The sequence below is a fragment of the Camelus bactrianus genome, chromosome 9, assembly GCF_048773025.1.
Source record: "Camelus bactrianus isolate YW-2024 breed Bactrian camel chromosome 9, ASM4877302v1, whole genome shotgun sequence".
NCBI classification, from domain to species: Eukaryota; Metazoa; Chordata; class Mammalia; order Artiodactyla; family Camelidae; genus Camelus; species Camelus bactrianus.
Window position 1 is genome coordinate 14,272,682 of NC_133547.1, and position 13,749 is coordinate 14,286,430.

General features: G+C 39.3%; 1 long non-coding RNA gene across 8 annotated transcripts in view; it reads right to left on the reverse strand.

Moving 5' to 3' along the window:
- LOC141578726 (uncharacterized) overlaps positions 1 to 8,040 on the reverse strand; it is an 89,610-nt gene extending 81,570 nt beyond the window's left edge. For 6 of the 8 annotated variants that reach the window (XR_012509386.1, XR_012509385.1, XR_012509390.1 and 3 more), the window contains exon 1: positions 7,550 to 8,028. This is a non-coding gene — a long non-coding RNA (uncharacterized LOC141578726). Of the gene's footprint in view, positions 1 to 7,549 lie in introns of all 8 variants that reach the window. The other 2 variants (XR_012509388.1, XR_012509383.1) reach the window with 2 other exon arrangements.
- Positions 8,041 to 13,749: the final 5,709 nt, after the last annotated feature.

The window sequence follows — 13,749 nt, forward strand, 5'->3', positions numbered from 1 at the left end:
CTGGTTTGGTTCAAAATCTGAAGAGCTTCCTGAAGATGGTAAAAATTAGAGGTTGCCAGGTAACTACAGTTCTTGCACATGACTGATAAGTTCTATTTTGAAGAGAGATCCTAGTGGTGTAACTTGGTGGCTGCCACAGAATGCCAGAAAAAGGCTGCCAAACTCTTTATGAAAATACGACCATTATCTTAAACTCAACAACACTGATAGTGTGTGATGTCCAATCAAGAATTATTAAACATTATGAAAAAGCAGGAAAATATGACCTGTAAACAGGAAAAAAAATCATTCAATAGGGGGAAAAATCTCAGTCAATAATAACAAACCTAAAATTGAACACATTGATATACTTCAATTAAAAAAAACTTTAAAAGGTAGAGGTAATGGAATTTGCAGACAAGGATGTTGAAACAGCCATTGTAAATGGCTTCATTATCATCAAGGATGTAAAGCAAAAATTAACATAATGAGGCAAGATAACAAATACTGAAATAAGAACCAAATGAAACTTCTAAAGATGACTGTTCAGTATCTGAAATGACAAGAAAGACCGAACTATGTGCTGTATATTAAAATGTAAAAACACAGGTAGATGAAATATAAACAGATGACAAAATGTGTACCGTGCTGTCTGGTGGTTGCGATGTGAGGGTGATACCAACCCTCCCTACTCACCCAAAATTTGGTTCAGATGTCCAGACTGAAATTTGACATAACGAGGCTTTCCTAGGGAGAGCAGGGAAGATTCCCAAGCTAGTCCTAAAATGGCTTGAGAGAGCAAGGATGGGTGTCAGGCTTTGGTGGTTATTGTGGTTAGGGGATGGGTCAGGTTGGGGTTCTGTATGTGAGCTAAGGCTTGCATGGTTTAAACTTCCTGCCAGCACCAACAGAGCCAGCATCCTAAGTTTTCTTATAGGCTTGCCCAGGTATGGGGCAAGAGTGGGGAAAAAGGGAGTGGGTCTAGGAAGTTGTTAGCAGTAAGACATCAGAAATGGAATCTGACCCTATTACACATGCAAACACTAAGAAGAAAATGCGAGTGGCTATATATGAAAGTAGATTTCAGAGCATGGAATATTATAGTGATAAATAGGGACAGATCATCAGAAGTCATAACAATTCTGCCAGCTTCAAAATACTTCAGTGTTTTTCAAGAAGCTTTTTATCATTTTCACTGCCCTAAAGAATCTTTTTAGATATTTTTTTCTAACTGCCTCCCATCTGTGAAATTTTAATACCATTATCTATTTATAGTCTGTTGCCCTTTGGAGGGCCACAAACCATTGTAATATCTAAGATTTTCTTTTTTCATTTTCCCTGGAACCAATTTTGCTCCCTTAGGAGCAATATCACCCCCACTGAGAATGCATGAAGTACATGAAGCAAAGCTGACAGACCTGAAAGAAGCAATATAATTACAGCTTAAGATATATACCTCTCCCTCAGAAATGGAGAGAACAAAGGGAAAGGAAATCAGTAAGACCATGGAAGGCTTGAAAACACAATCAATTTTATCTAGTTCATCTTTATAGAATATTTTACATGAAACATTCACCATGATAGACCCTATTTACTGGGCCATAAAACAAGCGTCAACAAATTAAGAACTGAAATCATAGCGTATGGTCTCTGACCACAGTAGAATTAACTTAGAAATCAAAAACATATCTCTAAATTCCCCAAATATTTGGAAATTCATCACATTTCCAAATAATCCATGAATCAAGGCAAAAATCCTAAGGTAAATTGGAAGATATTTTGAACTGAATGTTACTTAAGACAACATGTCAAAATGTGTGGAATGCAACTAAAGCACCGTTAAATTTTATCCCTTTAAATCAGGGCCTAAAACAATGATCTAAGCTGTCACCCTAAATAACTCAAAAAAGGAAAGTGAATTAAACTCAAAAGTTTGCAAAAGGAAAAAATTAAGACTAAAGCAGAAATCTGTGTAATACATAACAGGAAAAATAGAGAAAATGAGTGAAGCCAAATGCTGATGTATTAAAATAATAAAATTAATAAACTATAGCTATATATACTAATTTCAAAAATGGAAGACACAAATTGCACCAATATAAAAAATTAAAAAGAGGCTCCATCACTACAAATTCCACAGACATTAAAAGGACAATTAGAGAACATACAATTTTATGCCAACCAATACAGTAGGAGAGAACATGTCCCAACTCCTAAGACCAGCATTATCCACAATCAAAGGCACTATGAGAACAGAAAACTACACACTAACATCCTTCATGAAGCTAGATATAAAATCCTTCATAAAATATTACAAAACTAAATCTAGCAATATTTTGAAAGGATGATACCTCAAGACCAAAAAGAGTTTATCCCAGGAAAGCAAAGTTGATTTGGTATTCAAAAGTCAGGCTGTATAATTTATGTGAAAAGGTGTCTAAAATCAAGGATGTAAGCTACTACTTAAAGTATGAGGGGAAAAAACACATAATCATCTCAGTAAATGGGAAAATAATTAAATTCAATGCCTATGATAAATCTGTTTATTAGCAATCCAGGGAATTTCCTCAACTTCAGGAAGAGTATCTTTGAAAAACTTACAGCTACCATCACCTTCAATGGTGAAAACCTGAATGCTTTTTACTCTAAGATCAAAAACAAAGAAAGGATGCCCCCATCACCACTTCTGTTTATCACTGCACAGGACACAAGCCAGAACAATAAGGCAAGAAAGAGAAGTTAAAAGGCTACAGATTAGAAAGAGAACTATCTTCATTTGTAGGTGACATGACTATGTACATAGTAAATCCTAAAGAATCTAAAACAAAAACCGTTAATTTAACAAGTTCACTGGGTACTTGTATTAGCTCAAATTTGGGGAAATTTTGGTCTATACTTCTACAGTTATTTTTTTCTCTACTCTCAGTTATATTTTAAATCCTATCCTCTAGTTCACTAAGGATTTTCAATTCTTTTAGTTGGGGTAATTTCTGTTAACCTGACTTCCAGTTTATTGGTTTTTATTCCCTTATGTTCATTTGCTGTTAAACCTATCCAGTGCATTTTATATTTCATATACTGGGCTTTTTCAGTTTGCATTTCCTTATCTTTCCTGAATACTCTGTCCCTTCACCCATATTTCCACCTTTTCTTGTAGATTTGTAAACCTAATTATCATCATTATTGTAAATTACTTATCTTCTAATTTCAACATAGGGGACATGTATCAGTCTGTTTCTGTTGACTAGTTTTTATCTTCCTTATTGGTTACATTTTCCTATTCCTTCTCAGGAAAATTTAATATAATATGTTATCAAGATGCTGGATCCTTTTTCTTCCTCTGAAGTTTGCTGAGTTTTAATCTAGTGTAGGTGGTTAAGTTACTGAGGGTCATGTCGATTCCTCTGTCAGGTTGCCTTTAAGTTGTTTAGATTATTTCTACTTCGTTCTCAGCTTTGCCTTAAGTTATATGGAGTTGCTCTAAGCCTTGGGATGCAGCCTTTACCCCTAATACATGGCCATTCTAGGGTTTACAACAGGAAGACCAAAGTTTTAACCAGGTTCTTCTAACATGGCACAGGACTGGAATTTAAAACTGTTTTTCCAGAGCTAAGTAGTTGCTGAAATCTTTGCTCAGTTCTTTCAGTGTTCCAGCTTTCTTTTCCTTTTGTGCTCCTTGCAGTCTTACCCTGCAAAAATGTAGTAAGCCAAGGTTTTGAGCAGGGGTTTATGCTAACATCAGGGCTCTTCTATGCTTCCTTCATTCTTGGATTTTTCCTGAATTTACAGCAGTCTGGTATCCCTGAACTCTGTCTCTGATTCTTCCGTGCAGGGTAACTCCTGCTTTCTCCTTGAGATCTGTCCCCTTGTGCTGCATGAACTACCAGAGCACACAGTGGAAAGCTTGGATTAATGTAGATCTCACTGCAGTATGGTTTCTTTCTTTCAGAGGTTTATTCATTACAGTTTCTGCCTGCTTTTGATCATCCATTAGTGCCTTCAAACCACTTTATAATTGGTCCATAGTTATCATTGTTCTCAGCTGGAAGGTTATTTTGATACCAACTTCTTTGCCATTACCAGGAAAAAAATAAGAAGGAATATATGTATGTATACGTATAACTAGAACATTATGCTGTACACCAGAAATGGATAAAACATTGTAAGCTGACTATACTTAAAGAAAAAAAATGTTTTAAACATTTGAGTTTTAACAGACTCCAAAGTAATCCACTGGGAAAGAAAAATCTTCAGTAAATTATACTGGGACAAGCAGATATTCTTCTAAACAATTAATAAATCACAACCCCTACCCACATAAGCCCCAAAATAATTTTAGATGGCTCATGGGCCTAAGCATAAAAGCTAAAGCTTCACCAAAATAAAAAATCTTCATTCAAAAATGTTAAAAAACAAACAAACAAAATACTCCATTGGCAAAAATCCCCATTAAAACAATGAATATGGAAAAAAAAAAAGACACTGAATAGGGAAGCCATGGTAGAGGAAAAGGGGAATATTCACAAAATATAGCTTATAAAACACTCAATTCCAGAATATATAAATAAATATAAATAGTTTTTTGACCAAAAAACAAACAAAAAACCCCAAAACAAAAAAATGGGGAAAGATTTGAACATGCTGCAAAAGAAGATACACAAATGGCCAATTAGCACATGAAGAAGTGTTTAACCCCCAAAAGTCATCAAAGAAATGCAAAGTGAAAGCAAAGTGAGGTACCACTGCACACCCAGCAGGCTGACTGACATTAGGATACTGGCAACACCACATGTCAGTAGAGATGTGGAATAATTAGAAATGTCAAATGTTGCTGGTCGAAGTACAAAAATGGTATAATCACTTTGGAAAATCTAACAGTTTCACTTACTACAACCTATTATGATGCAAACGAAGAAACAAGCCATAGTATATTCATGCAACAGAATTATTTCCAATAGATCTATGAGGAAAGTTTCCAGTGAAGAGCTAACATAAAAATAGAAACAGAACGGAAAAAAAACTTAAGACACTTAAGACATACCATTATGAAGCAATGCCACAAGAATTTTAAAAAACAGCAAATAAGAAAAAGCATTTATAAACTAAAAATAAGATAGCTGAACCAAATATTCAAAAGATTTGGAAGACAAAGGAAATATCCCACAAACTTATTTTTTTAAAAAAAGTGAAAGTAAAATGGAAAAGAATATCTGATAATCAATTTACTACCATATGACCAACAAGATTCTCAGGAAAGTAGAAATCCTAAATAGTAAAAAAAAAAAAAAAAAAAAAAATTCCTAGAATGGAAAAAAATGCAACTTTGTGTTAAAAAGGTGCAGAAGGCCTAGCACAATGAATCAAAAAATTACATAACAGGGCACAACTCTTTCAAATTTAAAAACGCCAAGGATAAATGAAAGATTCTAAAATCTACTAGAAAGACTAAGAAAAAAGTCACAAAATACTGGTGTTAACAACAATACTACAAGCTGGAGGACAACGACAACATCTTCAAAATTCTGAAAGAAACATTTTCCCAACTCAGAATTCTGTATCTAGCCCAATTATAAATCAAAAGTGAAGACAGACCAAAACATTTTCAGTATTTTAAACTGCAGAAAAATGATCACTTTGGAAAACTTTGCAGGAAATGTCTGAAGCATGTGCTTCATCAAAGAGTAAAGCAAGAAAAACATAAGTTCTAATAAAACAGAAAAGGAAGGCAAATTCCTAGAATGATAGCAAGGACATGTCCAGAACAGCTGTGCACCAGGCACGGAGAGGGACACAGGTCCAACTTGGAGCAGGATGGAACACTGACCGGGCAGAGAGGTGTGTGGACAAACGTGCAGGAGAGCTTCTGTATAGCATGAAATGACTTAACCAAACATACAAAGAAACCTAAGGCAATGAAATATTAGTTACTCTAGGGGAAAAAGGGTGTAGGAAAAAGGGGAACACTGCAGCACAGCAGTAACTAAACTTTATAGTGAGAATAATGAAAAGACAGAGTGTGGATTAAGCCAAAACACTATATAGGGGTGATAAGGGAAAAGGGCCAAAGTATTTTCTGTTCTGCTATAAGAAATAATTAGTACACCTGAAATAAATAAAACATTATATGTTGATTTTAATCATTTTTTAAAAAAGACAAATTATACTGTTTAAAATTTCCATATATGCACATTATCCAGAAATATCAAAGTATATACTAGGGGAAAAAGGCTAAGGCATTAAAGACATTTGACTAATATACATCACTTTCAGACTTTGCCATTATATAACTTTTTTAAAAGAATGTCTGTGTTACTTCAACATAAAATTTTTATGTTGAGAAACAAAACAAAAAATTGAAAGTTTTTTTATATTGGGACTACAACAGTTAGTAAGACAAAGTTCATGCCTCAGTGAGTTTCTATTGAAAGAAAAAGACAAGTAAACAAATAAGCTTATATGATGACAGGGATAACTGTTACTCAGAAAAATGGTAAAGACAGAGACTGAGTGTCGGGGTGGTAAGAGTGGTCAGGGAAGGAAGGCAGGCAATGTATATGTGTATGTATCTATCTTTAGGAACCTTGAAAAAAGGCTATTTTAGTATTCTTATCAATCTACGGCACAAGTGAGCTAAAGCCATTTCATTCTCTTCATGACTTATTAAGTCCAGGAAAAAAAACCCCACCATATTAGCAGTAACAAATTGGCCATAAAAGACTGCCTTTCTTTAGGCCTGGGCATTAAATGCAAAATGAAACTAGTTGAGTTTTTAAACTGGCTTCAAATACTGAGAAAACATTCTGTTAAAAGAATGCCTAAAACTTTACCTATTGCTGGCCCTTTGTGTGTGGGTCAATTTTCTCTCTTCAGAAGGCATCACATCTGAGTCACTGACTCAGAACAGGTTTTACAACTTCTCGGCCCTTTGGACTTGCAAGTTTTACATGTCTCAGAACCACTTCTAGACTAGTTACGGACAAGCAACATAGTACATGGAACCAAAAGCATTCAGTTTTCCAGCACTGAAGAGAGGAATAATCGGTTTGCAATGAAGATTTCCAGGAAAACCATGAATCTCTACAGGACAACATATTCCTGAGTCCTGGTGAGCAGGCAAAACAAGAGAACGTGAAGGCGCACGGGCTTAAAGAGCAGGGCAGAAAACAAAGCAGCACTAGTTTTAAAAAGTTGATAGGTTTGGGGGCAGACATTTATCCTCAGGCAGGACACTTAGGATGCTTAACGAGAGACGAAAAAGGCCCTGCAAGTGCCTCCAGGTAGCATTAGGTGCTTTCCACTTTCCTTCACTAAAATCCCCAAATTCTTGGTTTGGCTCTTGGGAGACCAAATGCCCCTTTTCTGACTCTCCATTTCTCCCCGTCATCACGTCTCTGCAGCATCCACTCCCAGCCTAAAATCCTGAGTTTTTACCCTACCCTCTCGACTAACTCACTTCTCTGCGTCTCAGAACGCCAGTGACCACAGAGAGCCCTGCCTCCCGAGCTGTCCCCTTCGGCGGCCAGACCCACTTCCTCCGGTGCCAGCCGTTAGGCAGCTCCATCCTTCTTACCTTGGTTACAGAAGAGGCTCCACGGTTTGGCGAAGATCAGCCCAATCGTGAGCACCTGGGCGGGCCGCGGGGTCCCTCAGCAGCAGGTGCCTCTGCGCCAGGCCCGCACCGCGGCACTGGCCGCGGGGATCCGAGGAGAAGCCGACTGGGACCTCGCTGGGAGGGCACTGGCTGGCCGGGAAGCCGCGACCGGCCGCCCTGCTACCCGGCAGGAGGCGCCGCGCCGAGTCGCTGCTCGAGAGTCCTTCGTTGGAGCCCACTGAGCCCCACGCCGACCCGCAGTCCCCTTGGTCTTAACCCACCCACCCACCGGAGCCTCAGCCAGTCCCAAGCCCGCCTCCGCCCCGCCTCCCCCGCTTATCCCGGAAGGACGGCGCCGGACGTCGGCGGGCTGATGTCGCCCCCCCGCCTCCGATGCGGCGTTTCCTCGGTTTCACTTTCGGCGGGCGGGGTCCCCGCCGCCGGGTGGCGGGACGGCGGGGGGGCGGGGTGCGCTTGCGAGTCGCGGAGTTTCCCTGGGTGAGCCCTTCTTCTCTCTTCGCTGTTCCGAAGTCCTTTCGCTTTCTTGAGTCGCTGCTGGCTGGCAGGTTCGTCCCTGGCCCCTCAGCCTGGGGGCAGAGTGCAGTTTCTCTGGCTCAGCCGCCACCGTTTGCCACCTTTCTGCTGCACAGAAAGGAGTGTTTCAGCTGTCACCCGGTTCAGGCTGGCAGGCAGGCCTGGAGTTTGCCGTGATTTTTAATTTTGAATAGGGTTGATTGGGATAGGATCCATGGAATGCCAGCAGCCACAGAATTCATGTTTGTGAATAACCTACAGTCCCTCAGTTTTACTAAGTATTTGGTATTTTTCAGGATCCCAAATCCACAAAATAAAACTTACTTTCTCAAGTGTTGAAAGGAAGTAATTTCCTTTAATTAAAGGGGAATCCTAGGAACAGCTGTCTCCTGTTCAACAAAATGGGAAGAAAATCTACAAGTGCAGTACTTGGAGCAAGGAACTATTGTAAACTTACTTACCCAAGTACTTGGGGGGACTGGCTGCAGCTGGAATTGAATTCAGTTTATTACTGAATAAACATGCCAATTCGCTGCTTAATGGTTTCACTTCCATTTTCCTTTCCGTGGTTAGGTTCTACTCTATTGCTCTTCATTTAGTTTATCATCATCATCATCACTCCTTACTTTTGGGGATTTTTTCGACACTTCCTTTTTGGATTAGCAATGCATTTCAAAAAATAAACTTTTTGTGCTTTATCAAGTGTGTGTTTCTTTTATGTTGTAGTTTGTCATAATGGATTCAGCGTATTAATTCCCAAATGGGCAGAAACAAATGTCTCAAGGTCTTTTCAGAAATAAATAGGAAATACCATTGCAATTACTCTGAGCTTCTGGAGAAGAAGGAAATAAAGGAAGTAAATAACTGCCTTGCAATATAGGAAAGTACTTTGGAAATATCTCAATTTGGGGAGGTGGTGTGGCAAGATAGCAATTAGAGAGAATGTTTTACCTGAACTACACCTTCTGCAGTGCCTGCAGGTTGGAGGGGGCTGATATATTAATTCTGTTTTCTGTGTAACTGGGAACTGTTGCCCTAAATTACTTTCTAAAGGTTCTAGATTTTAGTCAAATCCTCACGGAGAGGATTAGATGGATAGGAAACCAGTCACAGAATCTGTAATAAAATTTTCTTAGCCAAGGTCCTTCTTTCTGAGAGTATCTACATCATGAGTATTATCTAAGAAGTCATAAAATTCAGTATCTGCTAAATGGCCTCACATTTCAAATGTCCAAACATTATTTTATTTTAATAATGAGCGAAGTGGTACCACCCCAATAATGGACTTGAAGTAGGTTTAAAAAAAAAACTTTTATGAATCTTATTAAAGATCTAAAACTCAGGGAAAATTGAAAATATGTTGGATTAAATTTCTTGACACTGGAATAACACTGGAAAATTTAAGTGACCTCTTGCCTTTTTGATAATCCTGCAGACAACTATAGTATTTTCTTGAAGTATGGGACTCCATGCAAGGCCCTTCCTTTACTTAAGAAACTTTAATTGCTTTTTCTGACTTCTTTCCAGACATCTCTATGTGGATGCCCAGATCACAGTCAAATGATAAGTATCTGAACCTGAGCTTAGTGATGTTTACTCCTGTCAAATCAAGATTTATTGAAATCTTCCTTTATATCATGTTCTTTGCAAGGCAAAGTGAGTGAATGATGAATTAGCCATACTATCTGCCAAGTGACTTTCAGTCCACTAGGGATGGGTAGGAGGGACAGAAAGTATGTTTTTAAAAAAAAATCATATTGAGTGGAAAGGGTTAGAATGGAAATTTCTGCAAATAATTCTTTTTCTAAATGTTCATAGCATCTTATCTTTTCCTCTCTCATGGCATTATTACTTTTATCATTTAATACAGTCATTTGTCACTTCTATGACTTCACGCTTTTTTGAGCGGTGAGACAGGGATATTATGTCATGTGCTTTAAGAATTTTTTCAGCAGTTTTAGGATTACTGCAAAACTGGGGGGAAGGGACAGAGATATTTGGTGTGCTCCTTCCTCCCCCTCCCCCACAGCTTCCCTTATTGGTAACATACCCCCACCAGAAGGTTGCATTTGTTACCATTGCTGCACCTGCATCCAAACATCACAATCACACCAAGTCTGCAGTTTGCATTAGGAATCGTTCTTGGTGTTGTACTGTCTTTGAGTTTGGACAAATATATAATGGCATGTATCTACCATTAGAATATCATAGGATATTTTTTACTGCCCAGAAAATCCTCTGTGCTCTGCTTAGTCATTCCCCTCCCCCTCGTGATATCTTTTTAAAAGCTCTCCAACACATTTAGCTGAGTGCCTTGCATGGGAAAGTAACAGTAAAAGAACAACAGCAGTAACACCTTTAGCAACAAAAGTCACTTAAATGTTGCTAACTATGTGTTAGTCTCTGTTCTAGGGTTTTGTCCCTGTTACTTCATTTAATCCAAAGAACAGCTCTGCGAATCGGGCAGTAACATTATCCCCTTTCAAGTGATGAAGAGACTCAGGCACAAGTTAAGTGGAATAACTTGCTCAGACTCACCTAGCTCCTAGTGCAGAGTCCACAGCTGGACAGCAGGTAGTCAGTAAACACCCACTGAAGACATAATAAATTAATATTAGGTAGCTGTTTAAAGAAAAACTTAAACACAGAAGTCTTCGAAATTCTACATCTGATACTAATGCATTTTCCTTTGGTGTTGGGACTGCATCATTTGTGGAGACTGTAACAAACAACCTCTGCATTAAAGGATTTTATTTATGTCTGGTGGGGAGCTCCTCAGTAGTGTCTCTGCCCATAGACACGAAAGATCAACACATTTTACCCCTAGCAGTTCTTTGGTTTTGTTGTCCTGTTTTTCAGATCAGATTGTCGTCAAAGGATGGACGCTTAATTGCCATGCTGGACTTCTTGTGTTTTACTTGGAAAGTTCCCCACTGCTCTGAATATAAATCAGCGATACCGGCAGCACATAACAACTGACTTTACAAATTAATAGAATGCACCAAACTGGAAGTCATTTGGAAACCTGGACCCTGTTGGCCTTCTTAGTCTTTTACCTTCAGGCCCTAAGATAATCATAGCCTGTTGGAGTTAGAAGGGGCTTTGGATCATGTGATCCAACCATCTCCTTTTCCAGACAGCAGGCTCCGGTTCAAAGCAGCTCTGACCCACCTGAGGCCACACTATAAATTAAGGGAGGACAGAAATGAGGACAATCCCTTTTAGAGATGAGATGGACATGCATGAAGCAACAGGAGATATGTTTTGAGGACAGCATGAGCTGTTACCATGAAAAAAATTAGCCATTCTCTGTATTCAACTACTCGATGGGGGGCTGGGGAGGACAATACAGGGCACAGGGTACTATGTACCAGGCAGACTGATGGCATCCACACTAGTGACAGAAGCTAGATTTTGTGGGATTGCAGAGAAATAAGCAGTGCATTCTGGCTTTTGTGTTCAGGGAAGCTGCTGTTTATTCATCTGATCTGTCATTTTTATCTAGCATATGCTCTGAGCATTACTCTGTATGCTGGAGAATCGGTGAACATGCTTTGTCCTCATGGGATTTATATCCTTATTGAGATACACTGGTCTTCATTTATTTCTCTATCATTAACAATGAAAATACAGAGACTGGGTAGGGAGTGCGGGTTGGCATCTGCTCGAAATGGAATGGTTTTTAATAGCTTTGAAGTCGATACATTTTTTTCAAAGCTCTTTTTTTCCCTTCTTTCATTCTTCCTACCCCTCCCCCCAGCTCTTTCTTACTGGACATACTGAGCTGTACTCGGCTCGTAGACAATTCACAAAATATCAATGTTGATATCATTTCCATTCTGTTTACTAAATCAGTGCATGGTGAAACCATTTTTTTCTGTACCGTAATAGGAGAATCATAATGCTTTACAATGCTGTGTAATGGCTTAGAAAGTTGGAATCAGAATGTGTAGGGGGATTTTTTTCAAGGAGGCTGTAGACTCTCACGTTCATTACATTTCTTAATTCTAATGGGGAGGAAGGAGGAAAGAAAAAGGAGACTTTTAGTTATTTGCTTTCTTAATGTGCTTTCTTTGACAGAATAACGCTTCTATATAAGCTCAAAACAAGCCCAGAGAAGAGGTGAAATTAGAAAACAGATATTTAGGATTTTAGGTCAATACCATATGTATCACGTCAGGCTGCACACATTTTAAAAATTTACTGAGATTTTTAAAGGATTTTCCTAAGTCCATTAACTGTTTTATTATATTGTCCGTTTTCCAAAAATTAAGATTAAAGCAATATTTCCTATCAGTGAGGAGACTGAACAGAGTGGACGCACTTGAGGCTATGCCTACCTCCTTAAGACATTTAATTTTAAGCTTAAATCCTAATTAGTAATATCTGAGGATTTTTTTTTTTAACCTCCCTCCATGTTTGCTGGGCTGGCCATGGCCAGTTTGCCCATCGATCTGTTCCCAGCCTCTCTCTTGCTTGGCAGAGGTGTCAGCATTCTCAGGCTGATTTTCCCAGGTGATGTTGGCTTCCAGCTGTGCCTGGCAAATGGAGGCTGGGTGGGGAGTTAGAGGGCAGTGGGAAGGAAAAGCCAGGGTCCCCCCACCTGCTCTCTCCCCTTTCCCACCGTGATCCACCCCTGCCGGCTGCTCTGTCCCCTCAGGGGTCTGCATTGTGCCTGGCAGGCTCACTGTTGCTTTAGCTGCTGCTGGGTGGCTGGCATCCCTGGGCTCTGATAACATCACTTCCCTCTGCTCACACGCAGGAGTGAGAGGGGCTGCTTCTGTGCTATCATCTGGGTTACCTTCTCTTCCCCGGTTTGACTGCTGCAACCATCCAAGTGCCACTGTAACCAATGTTATTAAATCAATTCTGTTTTAAATATTTGGAGTGGTGTCTGTCTTCCTGAATGGTCTTGCCAGTAGTATGATGATGACTTTCAGAATTTTGTTTATACGAGAATAGAAGCAGAATCCCTTTCTTTGAGGCACACCATCTGGAATGGGGTGAAGAGTTTTCCTCCAAATTCATGTCTACCTGGAATCTCAGTATGTGACCGCACTTGGAAATAGGATCTTTGCAGGTGTTAGTAATTACTGAGGTCATACTGAAATAGACGGAGGTCCCCAGTCCAGTGACTGGTGTCCTTCTAAGAAGGCTGTGTTACTACGGAGGATGGGTTGAAGCTGGGTTTGGATTTAAGTTACACAGTCTGTCTCTGGCTCATCTTTGTTTCAAGGGTATGGCTCTCCCACACATCTGGTTTACAGCCTGGAGAGTCCTCTTTTTCTTCGGAATGAAATACTGTTGTGACTCTAGTTCTGTGCTTCAGAGCCAAATCTCCAGGCTAACACCCTGTATGTTTTCAAAATTTGACGAATACTGAAAGAAAAACTTGACAGTGTCCTTAAAGCAAATTTTTGTTTCTCTAAGCATTGAGAAACTGAGAATTTCTGTCTGCTTTTAGGAGGTTTGGACCTGTCTCCTTTTACCTTTACAGCCCCAGAAAACAGGAAATATCCTGTTGACTAGATGAACTGTTGTGTTGGTTCTCTCAAGTTCCCTATTTGCTACACTGTTTTTTCTAAGCATAGTCAAAGCTTTTTCACTTTACATTTTCCCCTTAAAGGCTCTGTGCTAAGGCAGAC